A 21,741-nucleotide genomic window follows, 5' to 3' on the forward strand; every position below is an offset into this window, starting at 1 on the left:
ATAAAATTTTCTATGAAAATAAAATTTTGACAAAATTTTCTATGGAAATACAATTTTGACAAAATTCTCTATAGAATTAAAATGTTGACAACATTTTTATAGAAATAAAATGTTGACAAAAATTTCTACAGAAATAAAAATTTTATAAAATTTTCTATAGAAATAAAATTTTGACAAAATTTCCTCTAAAAGTAATATTTTGTAAAATAAGATCTTGTTTTTGTTTGGAGTGTTTTTGGTAAAATTTCCTTCACATATTCGTACACTCAAAACAAGTGAACCCTCTATTTCAATAAACTTTATTTTACTTCATGGAATTATTATGTTTGGAGAAATTTTCCTTTACTCCAGCAATTTTTTTGCGTACGTTAGTTACATGAACTAAAAAACAGAAAAAAATTATACCCAAATTAAGAATATAGAAATAAATTATACCCAAATAGAATATAGTACATTATTTCGTTAAATTTTTAAAATTTGCTATAAATGCGCCCATCGTCAACTTCGTATTGCACTAAAGACATTATTGCAATTTTGAACTCCGACTATATTATACCGGGGCCGACTATATTATACCCTGCACCACTTTGTAGATCTAAATTTTCGATACCATATCACATCCGTCAAATGTGTTGGGTGCTATATATAAAGGTTTGCCCCAAATACATACATTTAAATATCACTCGATTTGGACAGAATTTGATAGACTTTTACAAAATCTATAGACTCAAAATTTAAGTTGGCTAATGCACTAGGGTGGAACACAATTTTAGTAAAAAACCAGTAAGGAAAGTCTAAAGTCGGGCGGGGCCGACTATATTATACCCTGCACCACTTTGTAGATCTAAATTTTCGATACCATATAACATCCGTCAAATGTGTTGGGGGCTATATATAAAGGTTTGTCCCAAATACATACATTTAAACATCACTCGATCTGGAAGAATTTGATAGACTTCTACAAAATCTATAGACTCAAAATTTAAGTCGGCTAATGCACTAGGGTGGAACACAATGTTAGTAAAAAACCAGTAAGGAAAGTCTAAAGTCGGGCGGGGCCGACTATATTATACCCTGCACCACTTTGTAGATCTAAATTTTCGATACCATATAACATCCGTCAAATGTGTTGGGGGCTATATATAAAGGTTTGTCCCAAATACATACATTTAAATATCACTCGATCTGGAAGAATTTGATAGACTTCTACAAAATCTATAGACTCAAAATTTAAGTCGGCTAATGCACTAGGGTGGAACACAATGTTAGTAAAAAACCAGTAAGGAAAGTCTAAAGTCGGGCGGGGCCGACTATATTATACCCTGCACCACTTTGTAGATCTAAATTTTCGATACCATATAACATCCGTCAAATGTGTTGGGGGCTATATATAAAGGTTTGTCCCAAATACATACATTTAAATATCACTCGATTTGGACAGAATTTGATAGACTTCTACAAAATCTATAGACTCAAAATTTAAGTCGGCTAATGCACTAGGGTAGAACACAATGTTAGTAAAAAACAAGGAAAATGTTGGTATTTTGACCATTTTTGTCGAAATCAGAAAAACATATATATGGGAGCTATATCTAAATCTGAATCGATTTCAACCTAATTTGGCACGCATAGCAACAATGCTAATTCTACTCCCTGTGCAAAATTTCAACTAAATCGGAGTAAAAGATTGGCCACTGTGGTCATATGAGTGTAAATCGGGCGAAAGCTATATATGGGAGCTATATCTAAATCTGAACCGATTTCAACCAAATTTGGCACACATAGCTACAATGCTAATTCTACTCCCTGTGCAAAATTTCAATTAAATCGGGGTAAAAGATTGGCCTCTGTGGTCATATGAGTGTAAATCGGGCGAAAGCTATATATGGGAGCTATATCTAAATCTGAACCGATTTCAACCAAATTTGGCACGCATAGCAACAATGCTAATTCTACTCCCTGTGCAAAATTTCAACTAAATCGGAATTAAAAATTGGCCTCTGTAGTCATATGAGTGTAAATCGGGCGTAAGCTATATATGGGAGCAATATCTAAATCTGAACCGATTTCAACCAAATTTGGCACGCATAGTTACAATGCTAATTCTACTCCCTGTGCAAAATTTCAACTAAATCGGAGCTAAAAATTGGCCTCTGTGGTCATATGAGTGTAAATCGGGCGAAAGCTTTATATGGGAGATATATCCAAATCTGAACCGATTTCAAGCAAATTTGGCACGCATAGTTACAACGCTAATTCTACTCCCTATGCAAAATTTCAACTAAATCGGAGCAAAAAATTGGCCTCTGTGGGCAAATGAGTGTAAATCGGGGGAAAGCTATATATGGGAGCTATATCTAAATCTGAACCGATTTTGCTGATATTTTGCAAGTTTTTCGAGACTCATAAAATATTCGGATGTACGGAATTTGAGGAAGATCGGTTGATATACACGCCAATTATGACCAGATCGGTGAAAAATATATATGGCAGCTATATCTAAATCTGAACCGATTTTTTCCAAAATCAATAGGGATCGTCTTTGAGCCGAAACAGGACCCTATACCAAATTTTAGGACAATCGGACTAAAACTGCGAGCTGTACTTTGCACACAAAAATACATCAACAGACAGACAGACAGACAGACGGACAGACTGACGGACAGACAGACGGACAGACAGACAGACGGACATCGCTAAATCGACTCAGAATTTAATTCTAAGCCGATCCGTATACTAAAAGGTTGGTCTATGATTACTCCTTCTTGGCGTTACATACAAATGCACAAACTTATTATACCCTGTACCACAGTAGTGGTGAAGGGTATAAATATGGGAAACGTTTAAATCTGAAGCAATTTTAAGGAAACTTCGAAAAAGTTTATTTATGATTTATCGCTCGATATATATCTTTAGAAGTTTAGGAAAATTAGAGTCATTTTTACAACTTTTCGACTAAGCAGTGGCGATTTTACAAGGAAAATGGTGGTATTTTGACCATTTTTGTCGAAATCAGAAAAACATATATATGGGAGCTATATCTAATTCTGAACCGATTTCCACCAAATTTGGCACGCTTAGCTACAATGCTAATTCTACTCCCTGTGCAAAATTTCAATTCAATCGGAGTAAAAGATTGGCCACTGTGGTCATATGAGTGTAAATCGGGCGAACGATATATATGGGAGATATATCTAAATCTGAACCGATTTCAATAGAATTTGGTACGCTTGACTACACTACTAATTGTACTCCTCGTGCAAAATTTCAACCAAATTGGGGTAAAACTCAGGCTTCTGGGACCGTATTAGTCCATATCGGGCGAAAGATATATATGGGAGCTATATCTAAATCTGAACCGATTTCAATACAATTTGGCACACTTGACTATAGTACTAATTGTTCTTCTTGTGCAAAATTTTAAGCAAATTAAAGTAAAACTCTGGCTTCTGGGGCCATATAAGTCCATATCGGGCGAATGATATATATGGGAGCTATATCTAAATCTGAATCGATTTCAACCAAATTTGGCACGCATAGCTACAATGCTAAATCTACTCCCTGTGCAAAATTTCTACCAAATTGGGCCAAAACTCTGGCTTTTAGGACCATATTAGTCCATATCCGGCGAAAGATATATATGGGAGCTATATCTAAATCTGAACCGATTTCTTCCAAAATCAATAGGGTTCTATTCTGACCCAAATTAGGAACATGTGCCATATTTGAAGGCGATTGGACTTAAATTGCGACCTAGACTTTGATCACAAAAATGTGTTCACAGACAGACGGACGGACGGACGGACATGGTTATATCGACTCAGGGACCCACCCTGAGCATTATTGCCAAAGACAAAATGTGTCTATCTCGTCTCCTTCTGGGTGTTACAAACAGATGCACTAACTTATAATACCCTGTTCCACAGTGTGGCGCATGTCTAATAAATTTTCTTGAATGTGTTAAAAATTATTTAATTATTTTTGTGATATTTTTGCCTGCAAACAAAAGACGAGTCTATTCCAAATTGCAGGACGATAGCGCCATTATTGAAGGCTGTAGAGTAATTACAACAGACAGACGGACATGCTTCTATCGTCTTGGAGTTTCTCCCTGATCAAGAATATATATACTTTATATAGTCGGAAATCGATATTTCGATGTGTTACAAACGGAATGACAAACTTCCCAGCAAAAAAAGCGTCGCCAAAAAAGTAATGAAAATGTTCTTTTTGGATCCGGAAGTGGTGCAAAATTGACGCAGAAGCGATGAATTTAACATGGGCTTGTCATAGGACGGAAGTTCTCCATTTCAACAGCTGTTGCACTGAATTTGCATCATTTCTTTAGGTGTGATCCGAATTCAATGTTTTGGATGTAAATTAAAAAATTCTGTGATATTTTGCCAAATAAATAATTTTTATATTTTTTTATAATTATTAATGGATTCTAACGCTTGTCGGAAACGCTTCACCTCAGATATTTTCAAAAAGTCACAATTTTTTCAGATTGGATTTAGCATTTTTTTCGACAAAATTTAAATGATTTGTACCATTTTATGAATTCTTACTCAGTTTTTAACCTCTTTGAAAAAAGTAAAATCACCCACTAAAAGTATGAAAAAACCAAGTTATAAAATATTGAATTAAAAGAACTTCCTGGGTAGTTAAAATAAAGAACATCATTGGAAGTGCATCTTCTGGAAGTACTTTTAAAGTTGTGCCTTTGGAAGAACTTCCAAATTTTTTTGCTGGGTTATTATAACCCCGTCACCATTCTATGGTGGTGGTTATAATAAATAAATATGAACTGATATGAACCAATTTTCGCATGACAGATGGCCAAATTTCAACCGAATCAGATGAAATTTGTTCCTTCATGAGGCCTCCGAAGTTATATCTTGGGTAGTCGCTTTATATGGAAACTAAATATAATAATGAACCGATTTTTGCACGGTTCTTCGATGGCATATAATAAAATCACGTACCAAGTTTCAACCTGATCGAATGAAATAGGCTCCTTCAAATGAAATTTTCTTTTCCGGATGGTCAAATCCTGCGATCGGTTTATATGGGAGCTATGTACATATAAATATGGGCCGACATGGACCAATTTTTGCTCGAACCTTCGGCAAAGAAAGCCTTTGTATACCCTAAACCAATAAATGTCTTTCTTTTTTGGGAAGGTTATCAATTTGACACACGTTCCCTTGGTTAAGTTACTCTTGTAGTTTAGCTAATAAAGGGGTTTAAGCTAAAACTAAACAGAAATAAAAAAACAAACGTTATTTTTAACAAGTTTCTTATGAAGGGATTTCACTTATTCTCATTCCATTTGAATTTACCACCGTGTTTAGTTTTGTTCTAATATATGACATAAGTTCCTTAAAGTTTAGTTAAAGTTTCGCATTGTTTGTGTTTAAAGAATTGTGTTTTTATGGCCCAGCTCTTAAAATATGTGTACGCCATCAAAACTTTTACGAGTATTGAACACAACACAACTAAAAGAAATCCTTTTGAATGATGTACAACATTCAAGTGTTGAATGTTGATGTTTCAAGAACACACACTCAAAACATTTTACAAGCGCAAATTCCTGAAAATAATAAAAGAAAAACAGAAACGAACACAAAACTGAAACATTTTCAAGAGTACCCCTTTCGCTACATTACTGGATGCCATTCTTTAGCATGTCACTTGTCAAAAACAAAATGCAACACTCACACTAGCGCCGCATCGCACAAAAAAGGAAACAAGGATATAAAATCACATTAAACGGTGCTTGACACATTTACTTAAATATTCATGGTAACACGAAATACCACTTCGTAGATTCTACAGAATTATGTCAGACATGAAGAGGCCTAGAGAAAGACTTGCACTCAACTAAAATTCGAAGATCAATTAGTGAACTTTCACCTGACACATTCAAGAATTTTTAAATTTATATCTTTTCATCTCGATGGTAAATAAAAGGGCTTTTTGAATGAATACCAAGCATGAAGGCAGCATATATTCGGTAAAAAATTGAACTACGAACGTTGTTACGTTCCAGATTGACAGCCACTGTGATGCAAAGGCCCAAGTTGTATACCAATGTTTATCTTCTCCAGTAGTGCTGATAAGTTTTCTGTGCTGTTTCAAGTAATTTTTCATATAGCCACGCCGCTATGAGCCCACATGGCTACAAAGCCTACTATTGTGGGCAACAAATATAAAGATCTTTTAATTATACCCTCCACCATAGGATGGGGGTATATTAACTTCGTCATTCCGTTTGTAACACATCGAAATATTGCTCTAAGACCCCATAAAGTATATATATTCTGGGTCGTGGTGAAATTCTGAGTCGATCTGAGCATGTCCGTCCGTCCGTCTGTTGAAATCACGCTAACTTCCGAACGAAATAAGCTACCGACTTGAAACTTGGCACAATTAGTTGTTATTGATGTAGGTCGGATGGTATTGCAAATGGGCCATATCGGTCCAATTTTACGTATAGCCCCCATATAAACGGACCCCCAAATTTGGCTTGCGATTGCTCTAAGAGAAGCAAATTTCATCCGATCCGGCTGAAATTTGGTACATGGTGTTAGTATATGGTCTCTAACAACCATGCAAAAATTGGTCCATATCGGTCCACTTTTACATATAGCCCCCATATAAACGGACCCCCAAATTTGGCTTGCGATTGCTCTAAGAGAAGCAAATTTCATCCGATCCGGCTGAAATTTGGAACATGGTGTTAGTATATGGTCTCTAATAACCGTGCATAAATTGGTCCATATCGGTCCATAATTACATACAGCCCCCATATAAACCGATCCCCCGATTTGGCTTGCGGAGCCTCTAAGAAAACCAAATTTCATCCGATCCGGCTGAAATTTGGTACATGGTGTTAATATATGGTCTCTAACAACCATGCAAAAATTGGTCTACATCGGTCCATAATTATATATAGCCTCATTATATACCGATCCCCCGATTTGGCTTGCGGAGCCTCCAAGAGAAGCAAATTTCATCCGATCCGGCTGAAATTTGGTACATGGTGTTGGTATATGTTCTCTAATGACCATGCAAAAATTGGTCCACATCGGCCCATAATTATATATAGCCACCATATAAACCGATCTCCAGATTTGACCTCCGGATCCTCTTAGAGGAGCAAAATTCATCCGATCCGGATGAAATTTGGTACGTGGTGTTAGTATATGGTATCCAACAACCGTGCAGGAATTGGTCCATATCGGTCCATAATTATACATAGCCCTCATATAAATCGATCCCCAGATTTGGCTTGCGGAGCCTCTAAGAGAAGCAAATTTCATCCGATCGGGTTGAAATTTGGTACGTGGTGTCAGCATATGATATCGGTTCATAATCATGGTTGCCACTCGAGCCAAAAATAATCTACTAAAATTTTATTTCTATAGAAAATTTTGTTAAAATTTTATTTCTATAGAAAATTTTTGTTAAAATTGTATTTCTATAGAAAATCTTGTCAAAATTTTATTTTTATAGAAAATTTACTCAAAATTTTATTTCTATAGAAAATTTTGTCAAAATTTTATTTCTATAGAAAATTTTGTCAAAATTTTATTACTATAGAATTTTTTTTCCAAATTTTATTTCTATAGATTTTTTTCCAAATGTTACTTCTGTAGAAAATGTTGTCAAAATTTTATTTCTATAGAAAACTTTATTTCTATAGAAAATCTTGTCAAAATTTTATTTCTATAGAAAATTTAGTCAAAATTTTATTTCTATATAATATTTTGTTAAACTTTTATTTCTATAGAAAAGTTTTTTTAAATTTTATTTCTGTAGAAAATTTCGTCAAAATTTTGTGAAAATTTTATTTCTATAGAAAATTTTGTAAAATTTTTATTTCTACAGAAAATTTAGTCAAAATTTTATGTCTATCGAAAATTTTGTCAAACTGAATTATATACGTATTTGATCGATCTTTTTTGATTTAATATAACCACGTATGGACTTACATACAATTTAGAAGACGGTGTTGGGAGGTTTTAAGATACCTTGCCATCGGCAAGCGTTACCGCAACTTAAGTAATTCGATTGTGGATGGCAGTGTTTAGAAGAAGTTTCAACGCAATCCATGGTGGAGGGTACATAAGCTTCGGCCTGGCCGAACTTACGGCCGTACATACTTGTTTTAATTTCATAACCTCTGAACGCCGGACGTTTATAAAGCAAAAGAAAACCAACTGGGAAGGCTTCAGAGAATCATGTTGCCCAGAGGGTGTTCCGGGACATCATCAATGAAATAGCCGCTCCCTTTATACTCGCTGGTCGAATTGCCCAAGTGAAGCCCAACTTCCCAGCTGAAGCGGCGGGACTCGCAGACGAGCCTGAATTTCAATGCTAATACTGAAGCATCTGGGAATACTGGGAGTTGAGTACTTGACCAGACTCCTCAATTTTTCCTTAGAATCTATCATTAATATACCCGATGTCTGGGGGTAGAGTGATTCCACTACTGAAACCAGGTAAAGACTCGAGTAAGGGTGAATCGTATAGACCGATATCCCTTCTCTCGCAAATAGCCAAGACAATTGAGGCACTACTCCTCCCCAGCCTTGTGGAGAATTTTCCAGCTGCCCACCATCAACATGGATTCCACAAGATTCATAGTACGACGACAGCCTTGCATGCCATTTCAGCACACATTAATATGGGACTGAATCAGCCCAAGCCGTGTTACAAGACGGTCCGCTACGACAGATGATGGGATTTCAGTCACCTTTGGGGACGTGACCGTGACTGATCCGAAGAGATGCGCTAAATACATCAACCGACAGTTTGCCGAGCATCCCGAGAGTAATAGAGCGAAAAGAGAGTCACTCGTCGCATACGTTGTTTCCGAGCCTATGACACTCCACAATTTACCACAGCCGAAGTTACCAATGTCATAAACAGTGCGAAAGCATCCAAGGCGCTGGGCCTCGACGGAATTTCAATGCTAATGCTGAAGCATCTGGCAATACTGGGAGTTGAGTACTTGACCAGACTCCTCAATTTGTCCTTAGAATCTCTCATTATACCAGATGTCTGGAAAATTGGTAGAGTGATTCCACTACTGAAACCAGGCAAAGACTCGAGCAAGGATGAAACGTACAGACCGATATCCCTTCTCTCGGCGCTGGGCCTCGACGGAATTTCAATGCTAATGCTGAAGCATCTGGCAATACTGGGAGTTGAGTACTTGACCAGACTCCTCAATTTGTCCTTAGAATCTCTCATTATACCAGATGTCTGGAAAATTGGTAGAGTGATTCCACTACTGAAACCAGGCAAAGACTCGAGCAAGGATGAAACGTACAGACCGATATCCCTTCTCTCGTCAGTAGCCAAGACAATTGAAGAACTACTCCTCCCCAGCCTTGTGGAGAATATTCCAGCTGCCACCATCAACATGGATTCCTCAAGTTTCATAGTACGACGACAGCCTTGCATGCCATTTCAGCACACATTAATATGGGAATCAATCAGCCCAGGCCGTGTTACAGGACTGTCCTCGTGGCGCTTGACCTATCGAAGGCATTCGATACCATCAATCATACCACACTATTCGAGGACATCGAGAATACGTCCCTACCGGCAGGAACCAAGCGTTGGGTTCTCAATTATCTGTGCGGACGTCAGTAAGTGGAATTCAGGGACAAGAAGTCAAACCACCGTAGAGTTAAACAGGGTGGGGTGATATCTCCGGCACTGTTTAATCTCTACATGTCCTCAAATCCACCCCCTCCTGACGGAGTCGAGATTGTATCATATGCGGACTACTTTACAATTCTGGCATCCGGGCCCATTGTTGATGACATATGCGATCGTTTAAACGTCTACATTGCTGATCTTACCAGTTATTTCACTGCTAGAAATTTGAGGATATCCGCCACCAAATCCTCAGCCACACTGTTCACTACATGCGTGTTGACACCTCAGACAAAACCAGGGGTGGTTTTAGCCCAATTAGGATCAGGCAAGTGCAGGCGCCTCAATTCCTACCTATCAGTGATTGACAGCAGCGTAGCTGACGTGTGTCCCATCTCTAACCAAGGGCCACATGACACTCGTCACCTTTTCGCTTGCCCAGCTAAACCTACCCGACTCACCACCAGATCACTCTGAATACACCCCACCGTAGAGTTCCTAGATCTGGGCACCAGCTGAAGTACTAAAGAATTGAACAAATTGGATGAAATTACATTAAAAACTGTTACAACAACAACAATAACCTTTTAATTGAAACTTCACGTTGGTATGAATGTCAGTGACATACAGTGAGGAGCAAAACCGAGTGCATGTTTTCACTTTTTGTAATCTTTACTAAATAGAAAATGACTAGTTAAGCTCACAAAGATTGCACCGTTGATAATGTGAAATAAGTTATATGGTCAAAAGAACCATAGTGGTAACGACCTCAGAATATTACTGGTAATGAACTGGCAACGACAGTCGCAAAAAACACCAGGTTAAACCAACCGTTAAACGTGGAATGGGAAGCCAATGGTATAGGGACTGTGGCAAACTTGATTGCTGTTTAATGGTAAGGCATCATGAAAAAAATGAGACTATATTGATATTCTGCAATCAAATATGCCTAAGTTTGTGGAGGTTCGCGCAAGTTGTTTTCCAAAAAGACGGGGCAAGTTGTTTTCCAAAAAGACGAAAACAAACATATTTACAAGATTGTAAAGAAATGGTTGTCGGAGTAAAGTTTTCCAATGCTTTAATAGTCACCACAAAGCCCATTGAGAATTTATGGTCTCTGGTTAAAAGGCGCTTGAGATTACACCAAAGAGCACCAAAAAAATAGCGATGCAATCTAGCGCCAAATTCAGTACAATTAGTCGGATATTCCTTCCGTTTGAAATTTGGTACGTGATGTCAATATATGATTTTAAATAGTCATGAAAAAATTGGTTCATAATTTTATATAGCCCTATATTATTTCAGGACCTTCGTGGTTGAAATTTCGTCTTCTAATTACCATGCGAAAATTTGTTCATAGCGATTCATAAATATTTGTAAATTCCTCTTTATAAACCGATAAAGAACTAAAATGAATTATATAAGAATTTAATTTGTCATTTTTATCTAACAGGGACTCTATGTGGACTAAATAAAATTTTAGAAGAAAATCTCATTAGCAATTGTTACCACACGGAATGTAATTCTGTTGTGGATGTCAGCCTTTAGTAGAACTGTGTACGCAATCCATGGTGACCGAACTTTCGACCGTACATCGTAATAGAAACAAGTATATACGGCCGTAAGTTCGGCCAGGCCGAATCTTATGTACCCTCCACCATGGATTGCGTAGAAACTTCTACGAAAGACTGGCATCCACAATCGAAATACTTGGGTCGTGGTATCTTAAAACTTCTTAACATCGTTTTCTAAATTGTGATTTAGTCCATACGTGGTATATATTAGACAAAAAAGGTATGTATAGGTAAGTCTATAAATAATTACGAATCGATATGGACTTTTGCACGGTACGTAGGGAGCCAGGATTGAAATATGGGGGTCGCTTATATGTGGGCTATATATAATTATGAACTTGATATGGACCAATTTTTGTGTGATTGGGGATCGATTTATCTGAGGGCTATATATAACTATAGACCGATATGGACCTAGTAAGGCATGGTTGTTAACGGCCATATACTAGCACAATGTACCACATTTCAACTGACTCGGATGAAATTTGCTCCTCCAAGAGGCTCCGAAACCAATTCTCGGGACTGATATGGACCACTTTTGGCATGGTTGTTAAATATCATATACTATCACCACGTACGAAATTTAAACCAGATCGGATGAATTTTGCTTCTCCAAAAGGCACCAGAGGTCAAATCTTGGGATCGGTTTATATGGGGGTATATATAATTATGGACTGATATGAACCACTTCCTGGATTGTTGTTGGATACCATATACTAACATAACGTAACAAATTTCAACCGAATTCCAAGAGGCTCCGGAGGTCAAATCTGGTGATCGGTTTATATGGAGGATATATATTATTATGGACCGATGTGGACCAATTTTTGCATGCTCATTAGAGACCATATACTAACACCATGTACCAAATTTCAGCCGGATCGGATGAAATTTTCTTCTCTTAGAGGCTCCGCAAGCCGTCTCGGGGGATCGGTTTATATGGGGGCTATATATAATTGTAGAACGATGAGGACCAATTTTTGCATGGTTGTTAGAGGCCATATACTAACACCATGTACCAAATTTCAGCCGGATCGGATGAAATTTGCTTCTCTTAGAGGCTCCGCAAGCCAAATCGGGGGATCGGTTCATATGGGGGCTATATATAATTATGAACCGATGTGGACCAATTTTTGCATGCTCATTAGAAACCATATACTAACACCATGTACCAAATTTCAGCCGCATCGGATGAAATTTGCTTCTCTTAGAAGCTCCGCAAGCCAAATCGGGGGATCGGTTCATATGGGGGCTATATATAATTGTAGAACGATGAGGACCAATTTTTGCATGGTTGTTAGAGACCATATACTAACACTATGTACCAAATTTCCGCCGGATCGGATGAAATTTGCTTCTCTTAGAACAATCGCAAGCCAAATTTGGGGGTCCGTTTATATGGGGGCTCAGATCGACTCAGAATTTCACCACAACCCAGAATATATATACACTATGGGGTCTTAGAGCAATATTTCGATGTGTTACAAACGGAATGACAAAGTTAATATACCCCCATCCTATGGTGGAGGGTATAAAAAGGCTTACAGCGATTGAAGTTAGCATAATATTTATTAATTTGTTTGTATCTATGTCGAACATTGAAAATGTCCTTTCAACAGAAACATGTGAAAAGGATAACGACAGTAATGCTAATGCATACTTGATTTTAGTTAGGTACTTGTTTTGACCTCCCTGGTCTTTTCTTCTTCAAATTCGTGCCGGAGTTGTTCCGAATTTGGTTCAGTATTGTTTTAATTTATAAAGTTTTAGATATTATTCACCTATAAAAAATCCCAAAAAATGTTACCCCTTAAAATCCCCCCAAACGTAGAATAAGCTTCTACATTGTGGGGGTTAGGGTGAACCCCCAACCAGGCAACACTGGATAACGTACACTTGGCAATGAACTTTTCCGTAATTGGCAAATGTCCTACCTATTAAAGTTTGCATTACTATCAATAGCAATATTGAAATCTTGTAATACTTGATTATTTCTTGTCATCTCTTCAGCTATTTCTAATACTTGTTTCCATCCATTTCCACAGAATCTTTGAGACTTTCAAGAAATAGAAGAATAACTTCCTCTTTAGTAAAAACATGAATGGTTATTACAGCAAGTCACAGCTTGGTATATGTCATTCAAACACTCTTTGTCTGAAAAGTCAAACACATATAATTCTTACATCCACATTCACACATCTGTACAATGGAAGATGAACCTCCCAGTGCATTCCAACACACATTTCAATATATCGTCGGGAATAATGATAGTTCAGCATAAAAAAGGAACACACATAGTTGAGTACAACTATACATATGACTATGTGTTGGTGATGTACTTAAATTGCTACAGGGTTACTAATTGAGCCATATCCTGAAGAAGAGATCTAAATCACACACACTCATACACTCACCGACAAGCAGTCATCCACACCACTTATTTTTCAGTTAGTGGCATATATGGAATGCAAACAATGGAGAATAGTTGAGGCTCTCAAATATTCGATAGGGTTGGACAGACATATAACTGACCATATGAATGTTTAAAACTCCATCCCAAGACAAGTTTAGATATTGTACTGTAGTGGTTAGGTTAGGTATAGTGGCAGCCCGATATTTCGGGCTCACTTAGACTACAATGTGGAACGCCGTTCGGACTCGGCTATAAAAAGGAGGTCCCTTGTTATTGAGCTTAACATGGAATCGGACAGCATTCAGTGATAAGAGAGAAGTTCACCAATGTGGTATCACAATGGACTGAATAGTCTAAGTGAGCCTGATACATCGGGCTGCCACCTAACCTAACCTAACCTAACCTAGACTACTCAGTCCATTGTTAGGTTAGGTTAGGTTAAAGTGGCAGCCCGATTAAGATTCAGGCTCACTTAGACTATTCAGTCCATTGTGATACCACATTAACTAAAAGTACCTATTACATATGGGCACTTCTAGTTTTAACCGCTGAACCTTCTCGATTATTTTTCTTCGCTGAACCAACCAGATTGTTCCAAAAACATTAGCAGACTGCTTAAGTTAACGTTTTCCAGATCCGCCAGTAATCTAAAGCTATATGCTCCTAAAAGTTGCTTGCGCTTTCACACAAGATGTGTTTAATTGATTCTTTTTCCTCCGTATCATGACAGCTCTTACAATAGTCATTATACCTCGCGCCAATAGTTTTTGCAAAATCGCCTAACAGGCAGCGGCCCGTTATAGCAGATATCAGGAGTGATATCTGACGTCTCGAGAACATTAGCATATCTATTGTACGGTTTAAGTTGAAATGGGGCCATAGTTGATTGGTGTCGTTACAACCCTTGCAATTCTCCCATCGAACATTTGCCATCATAACAGCCTTCTCACGCAGCATGAGCTTGCAGGTACCTAGGGGCATACCAACAAATTCTAGTTCCCCTGGAATATGTAAGGTAGTTCCTAGCCTTGCCAACTCATGCGCTTCGCAGTTCCCCGGTATGTTCCTATGGCCAGCCATCTCATTGAGAGATTTGCGGCAGTCGATGACCGTTTTCGAGTTGAGGAACACAGAGTCCAAGGATTTTATTGCAGGTTGACTGTCTGAGTATGTATTAATGCCCACATTTTTTGGAACATTACTTCTTAGCTAATTCGCCACCTCTCTTATTGCTAATATTTCAGCCTGAAAAACACTACAGTGATTAGGTAATCTTTTCGCTATACGAAGTTCCAAATCATTAGAATATACTCCGAACCCCACTTGTCCATCCAATTTGGAGCCATCAGTGTAGAAATCTATATATTCTTTATTCCCCGGGGTCTGTGTGCACCACGCCTCACTGTTGGGGATTAGAGTCTTATTATGGGAATTATTTAAAGATTATTATGTTATTTTTTCTTTTTGTTTTTAACAATCGCCTATTTACCAAGTTACGGTAATTAAAGGTATGTAACTAAGCTACCATGAATAAACGCTTAACGCAGATAATTACCCAAAAGTTTGGTAATTTTCAGCGAGGTAATTAAGCGGGGATTACAGTACAGCACTCAGTGATAAGTGAGAAGTTCACCACTGTGGTATCACAATGGACTGAATAGTCTAAGTGAGTCCGATATATCGGGCTGCCACCGAACCTAACCTAGATATAACTCCCATATATCTTTCGCCCGATTTACATTCATTTGACCATGGAAGCCATAGTCTCATTTCGAACATTTTGAAGTTTTGCACTCAGAGTTCAATTAAAATTTTTGAAATGTTTGCCAAATTTTATCAAAATCGGTCATTAACCAATTTAAATTTTGACTCTAGATATTTTGTGAAAGTTTAAGAAATGTTGTCCAAATCGGTTCAAATTAAAATATTTGTATATGGGAATATAAACCTTTACATAGCTCCTAACAAGTTTGAAGGTGTTAAGATGGTATCAAAAATGTTGGTATACACAGTGGTGAAGGGTATAATATAGTCGATTCCGCCCGACTTTAGACTTTCCTTGCTTGTTTTTTACTAACATTGTGGTCCGTCGCGGTCATAAACCCATTTAAATTTCGATTCTACACATTTTGTTAAAATTGAAAAAATGTTGTCCAAATAAAATATTTGTAAACCTTAATATACACCCTCAAAAAAAAAAAATCGCTTCTGTAACATGTACACCAAACACATTTTGCTTCAAGCATATATATTTCCAGGATTGGTCCAAACAAAATATTGTTTGTCTTGTTCAAACATTTTATGTTTCACCTTAAGGCATACATTGGTAGAAAATAAATTTAATGAAACTTTCTTTGTGTGGATATATTTTTAAGGTGTCAATTGGTTACTTCCATTATTTTATTTGCAGTATACTCTCTAGGTCACTCTTTCTAAACACATATATATTTATAGGCTATTTCTAAATTAATATATGTTTGCATCTAAGCATATTATATTTACAAACAGTTTATGTCCCAAACATGATATGCTAGTTTATGAACATTATATGCTTGCACTTAAAAATATTGTGTTAAAAAAATGGAGTTCTAAACATATAATTTTACACCCAAACATATGAAAGACATTATTTTTCGTCAGTGTAGCTCGTAACAAATTTGAAGGTGTTAAGATGGTATTATTTTGGTATACACAGTGGTGAAGGGTATAATATAGTCGGTCCCGCCCGACTTTAGACTTTCCTTACTTATTACAAGTTGAAAATATTCTTCGAACATAACCAACCATAACATAACTCCTTACCACACTCAGCCACAAACGCTATTGAACGCGATGCATCAAAACGTCTATTCAAATGTTTATGTTATGAACCTAATATGACATCACGGCAGTACATTCTAACTACTTCCTGCGATGTTCTTTATTATTATGAATGACAAAATAAAGAACGCTGGTTCAAATCTCACCAGTAATTTGTTTTTATTAAATATTTAAATATGTTATATTCTAAAAATAATTGTTTTCTGTTATACATCATTTTTTTTTTTTTTTTTTATAAATATATTTTTTCTATTAACAATCAACAAAAAATTAAAAATTATTGTAATTTTTTATTATTAAATATTTTTATAAAAATTATTTTTTTTTTTATGTTAAACATCGTTTTTATTTTGTTTTTTTTTTTCAGCACATATTTTTGTATAAATATATTTTTTCCATTAAAAATCAACAAAAAATTAAAACAATTATTGTAATTTGCAAAACCTTCTCAAAAGAACTTCCATGAAAGTGAACAGGCCAAACGTTACAGGTTCAAATCCCAGCGGAGATGATTTATTTTATTTTTATACTTGTCATTCCGTTTGTAACACATCGAAATGTTGCTCTAAAACCCCATAAAGTATATATATTCTGGGTCGTGGTGAAATTCGGAGTCGATGTGAGCATGTCCATCCGTCTGTTGAAATCACGCTAACTTCCGAACGAAACAAGCTATCGACTTGAAACTTGGCACAAGTAAAGGGTGATACGGCCAAAATTTGGTCAATATAAATTTGACGTATTTCTTTCAAACTTGCATTTAAAAAACCTGAACAACCCTCATTTTGAAGGTGTGTGTGTGTAGAATGTTGCTCCTATTTTGATTTTGGAATTCACTCTTTAGTTGTCAAAATGACGTCCAAGCAAGAAGAGCAGCGTATCAAAATTTTGCTCGCGAATCGCGAAAATCCGAGCTACTCGCACGCAAAGCTGGCAAAATCGCTAAAAGTTGTCAAATCAACCGTTACAAATGTAATTAAAGTGTTTGGGGAACGTTTGTCGACAGCCAGAAAGTCTGGATCGGGGGGAAATCGAAAACCGGAAGCCGCTGAGACGACAAAGAGAGTTGCCGGTAGTTTCAAGCGAAACCCTAACCTCTCTCTCCGAGATGCCGCAAATAAGCTAGGTGTATCGTCTACAACCGTTCATCGAGCCAAAACACGAGCCGGACTATCGACTTACAAGAATGTAGTGACTCCAAATCGCGATGATAAACAAAATACGACGGCCAGAGCGCGATCCCGGAGGCTGTACACGACGATGCTGACGAAGTTTGACTGCGTGGTAATGGACGACGAAACCTACGTCAAAGCCGACTACAAGCAGCTTCCGGGACAGGAGTTTTATACGGCAAAAGGAAGGGGAAAGGTAGCAGATATTTTCAAGCACATAAAACTGTCAAAGTTCGCAAAGAAATATCTGGTTTGGCAAGCCATCTGTACCTGTGGCTTTAAAAGCAGCATTTTCATAGCTTCCGGGACTGCCAACCAAGAAATTTACGTGCAAGAGTGTTTGAATAAACGTCTGCTGCCTTTCCTGAAGAAACACGGTTGTTCCGTACTGTTTTGGCCGGATTTGGCATCTTGCCATTAGGGTAAAAAGGCCATGGAGTGGTACGCCGCCAACAACGTGCAGGTGGTTCCCAAGGACAAGAACCCTCTCAACACGCCAGAGCTCCGCCCAATTGAGAAATACTTGGTTTTGTCAAGCGGAACCTAAAGAAGACCAAAAAAACTGCTAAGGACGAGCAGCAGTTCAAGGCAAACTGGCTTTCTGCGGCGAAAAAGGTGGACAAGATGGCTGTACAAAATCTGATGGCAGGTGTCAAGCGTGAGGCCCGGCAATTCTGATTTGGAAAAGCGAAAGCCTAACTGAATATTTTTCCTGAATTTTATACTAATTGAACTTGAAAAAGAAATTTAATTTGATTTTTTAAATAAACGATTTCACCGATTTACACCCGTTTTCCCTTGACCAAATTTTGACCATATCACCCTTTAGTTGTTATTTATGTAGGTCGGATGGTATTGCAAATGGGCCATATCGGTCCACTTTTACGTATAGCCCCCATAAAAACGGACCCCCAAATTTGGCTTGCGGGGACTCTAAGAGAAGCAAATTTCATCCGATCCGCTAAAATTTGGTACATGGTGTCAGCATATGAACTCTAACAACCATGCAAAAATCGGTCCACATCGGTCATTAATTATATATAGCCCCCATATAAACCGACCCCCAGATTTGGCTTGGGGAGCCTCAAAGAGAAGCAAATTTCATCCGATCCTGCTGAAATTTGGTACATGATGTAAGTATATGGTCTCTAATGACCATGCCAAAAATGGTCCACATAGGTCCATAATTACCCAGCAAAAAAAGCGTCGCCAAAACAGTAATGAAAATGTTCTTTTTGGATCCGGAAGTGGTGCAAAATTGGCGCAGAAGCGATGAATTTAACATGGGCTTGTCATAGGAAGGAAGTCCTCCTTTTCAACAGCCGTTGCACTGAATTTGCATTACTTCTTTAGGTGTGATCCGAATTCAATGTTTTGGATGTAAATTAAAAGATTCTGTGATATTTTGTCAAATAAATAATTTTTATAATTTTTAATGGATTCTAACACTTGTCGGAAACGTTTGACTTCAAATATTTTCAAAAATTCACAATTTTTTCAGATTGAATTTAGCATTTTTTTGACAAAATTTAAATGATTTGTACCAATTTATGAATTCTTACTCTGTTTTTAACCTATTTGAAACAAAAAAAGTTAAAATTACCCATTAAAAGTATGAAAAAACCATGTTATAAAAAATTGAATTAAAAGAACTTCCTGGGCAGTTAAAATAAAGAACATCATTGGGAGTGGAAGTGCTTTAAAAGTTGTGCCTTGAGAAGAACATCCAAATTTTTTTGCTGGATATATATAGCCCCCATATAAATCGATCACCAGATTTGAACTCCTGAGCCTCTTGGAAGACCAACATTCATCTGATTCAGTTGAAATTTGGTACGTGGTGTTAATATATGGCCTCAAACACCCATGCAAAAATTGGTCGAAATCGGTCCATAATTATATATAGCCCCCATATAAACCGATCCCCAGATTTGACCTCCGGAGCCCCTTGGAAGAGCAAAATTCATCCGAATCGGTTGAAATTTGGTACGTGATGTTTGTATATGGTATCCAACAACCATGCAGGTATTGGGTCATATCAGTCCACAATTATATATAGCCTCCATACAAACCGATCCCCAGATTTGACCTCCGATGTCTTTTGGAGAAGCAAAATTCATCCGATCTGGTTGAAATTTGGTACGTGGTGGCAGTGTATGATATTTAACAGCCATGTCAAAAGTGGTCTTTCGTAGAAGTTTCTACGCAATCCGTGGTAGAGGGTACATAAGATTCGGCCTGGCCGAACTTACGGCCGTATACTTGTTTTTTTTTACTTTTTTATTGATTTTCTATTCTTTTTTGCGAAATGTAATCGTCCAAAACTTAAATTTTCACTTAAAACGGTCTATTTCCGTACATTTTACGACTTGTCTAAGACAACTACTTTGGAAGTGGAAAAAATTTATGGGGGATTCCAGGATACGCTTTAAATGACATTTTTGTAGAGTTATCCAAAAGGACTGCATTGGAAAAGGACAAACATTTATGGGGGATTCCAGGATGCGCTTTAAAAGAAATGTTTATGGAACAACTTCAATTTCTTTTTGCGGAGAAGTAATGTACCAGTTTATTAAAATTTAGTCGAAAAAAATGCCAAATCCATTCTAGGAAAAGTGCGAGTTTTTGAAAATATTTGAGGTCAAACGTTTCAGGCAATCGTTAGAATGCATAAAAAAATCATAAAAAAAAACTATAAAATTTTGTAATTCACATCCCAAACACTGAATTCGGATCACACCTTAAGAAGTGATGCAAATTCAGTGCAACGGCAGTTAAAATGGTGGACATTCGCCCTATGACAAACCCATGTAATTCATCGCTTCTGCGCTGATCCAAAAATAAAATTTTTATTACCTTTTTTACAACTTTTTTTTTGCTCCTCATTTACTCAGTAAAAATTTAGAAATATCACTCCATAACGGCTATTATGTGGGATATAAACAATAAAATGCTTAATATGGAAGATTTACCACAACTAAGGTCATTGTAGGGTTACTTACAAATGTTTAGAACGGCACTGTTTGTTAGTTCTTTTTAGCATCATAAAAAAACATATTTTAATATTATATATAAAACTTTTTTTATGGTATATGAAATAAATCTATACAATTCTTGTACTAATACAATAAATGTAGTTTGCCATTCGCATTATTTTTCTATAACAAATGGTAGGCTTCAATTCAGTTGAAATTTCTTCCTCTTTTTGATAACATACACACAAAAAATTTTTTCTCTGATTCAATCACCAAATTAATTGATCCAATTAATTTTTTAATTGAAATGTCTTCAATCACGAAAATGATAGTATCAATCACAGTTTTAATTGGGCATAGAAAAAATTCTTGATTAAAAAATTAATTGATTTTTTCAGCAAAATTCAATTAATTTTTTAATTGATTCAATTAAAAATTTAATTGATGTTGATTGCAAAACGCAATTAATTTATTAATTAAAAAAGGTAACTATTTTTAATTACTTAGTTAGATTGGCTTAGAGTTTTAATTTGGATTAACAAATGATTGTTTGAAATACATTTTTAATTAAAAAAGTAAAAAAATCAGCACTTTTTTTAACTGAATTAGTCTTCCGAATTTGATTAAAAAGTTAATTGTATCAATTAATTTTTTAATTAAACATTTTAAAAATTTCAATCATTGACTTAATTAACATAATGTTTCTATCATGATTAAAAAGTTAATTGTATCAATTAATTTATTAATTGAAAAAATTTTCAACTTCAATTAACTTTTTAATTGGAAATATTTTGGTGATATTTTTTTCTGTGTAGAGTAGGTTTCCAAAAGACATATCACTTCTCATATTGTTTGGAAACTTTTCATTTTTCACAACCAGAAGGTCGTTCTAGATGTCAAAACCACAATTGCAGTAAAGTGGTATTGAAACGGAAATCTCATTCATTCGTTCAGTCAATGTCATTTAAGAGAACACTTTTTGGGAAAATGAAGATGAACATTTGCTCAAAACATGTAAAGAAGTTTGCCAGTAGATTGTTTAGACATTGATATCATACTACTTTTGACAAAACCCAAAATGACCGGATGATGGCAATAATAGCCTAAGGTGACTT

The 21,741-nt window shown here is 36.5% G+C and overlaps 1 protein-coding gene across 2 annotated transcripts in view; it reads right to left on the bottom strand.

Annotated features, from left to right (window-relative positions):
- The window catches only part of cpx (synaptic transmission protein complexin), a 1,078,564-nt gene that overhangs the window by 1,025,343 nt on the left and 31,480 nt on the right, over window positions 1–21,741 (bottom strand). The window lies entirely within an intron of this gene.

Source organism: Haematobia irritans, chromosome 1 (assembly GCF_050003625.1).
Source record: "Haematobia irritans isolate KBUSLIRL chromosome 1, ASM5000362v1, whole genome shotgun sequence".
NCBI lineage: Eukaryota > Metazoa > Arthropoda > Insecta > Diptera > Muscidae > Haematobia > Haematobia irritans.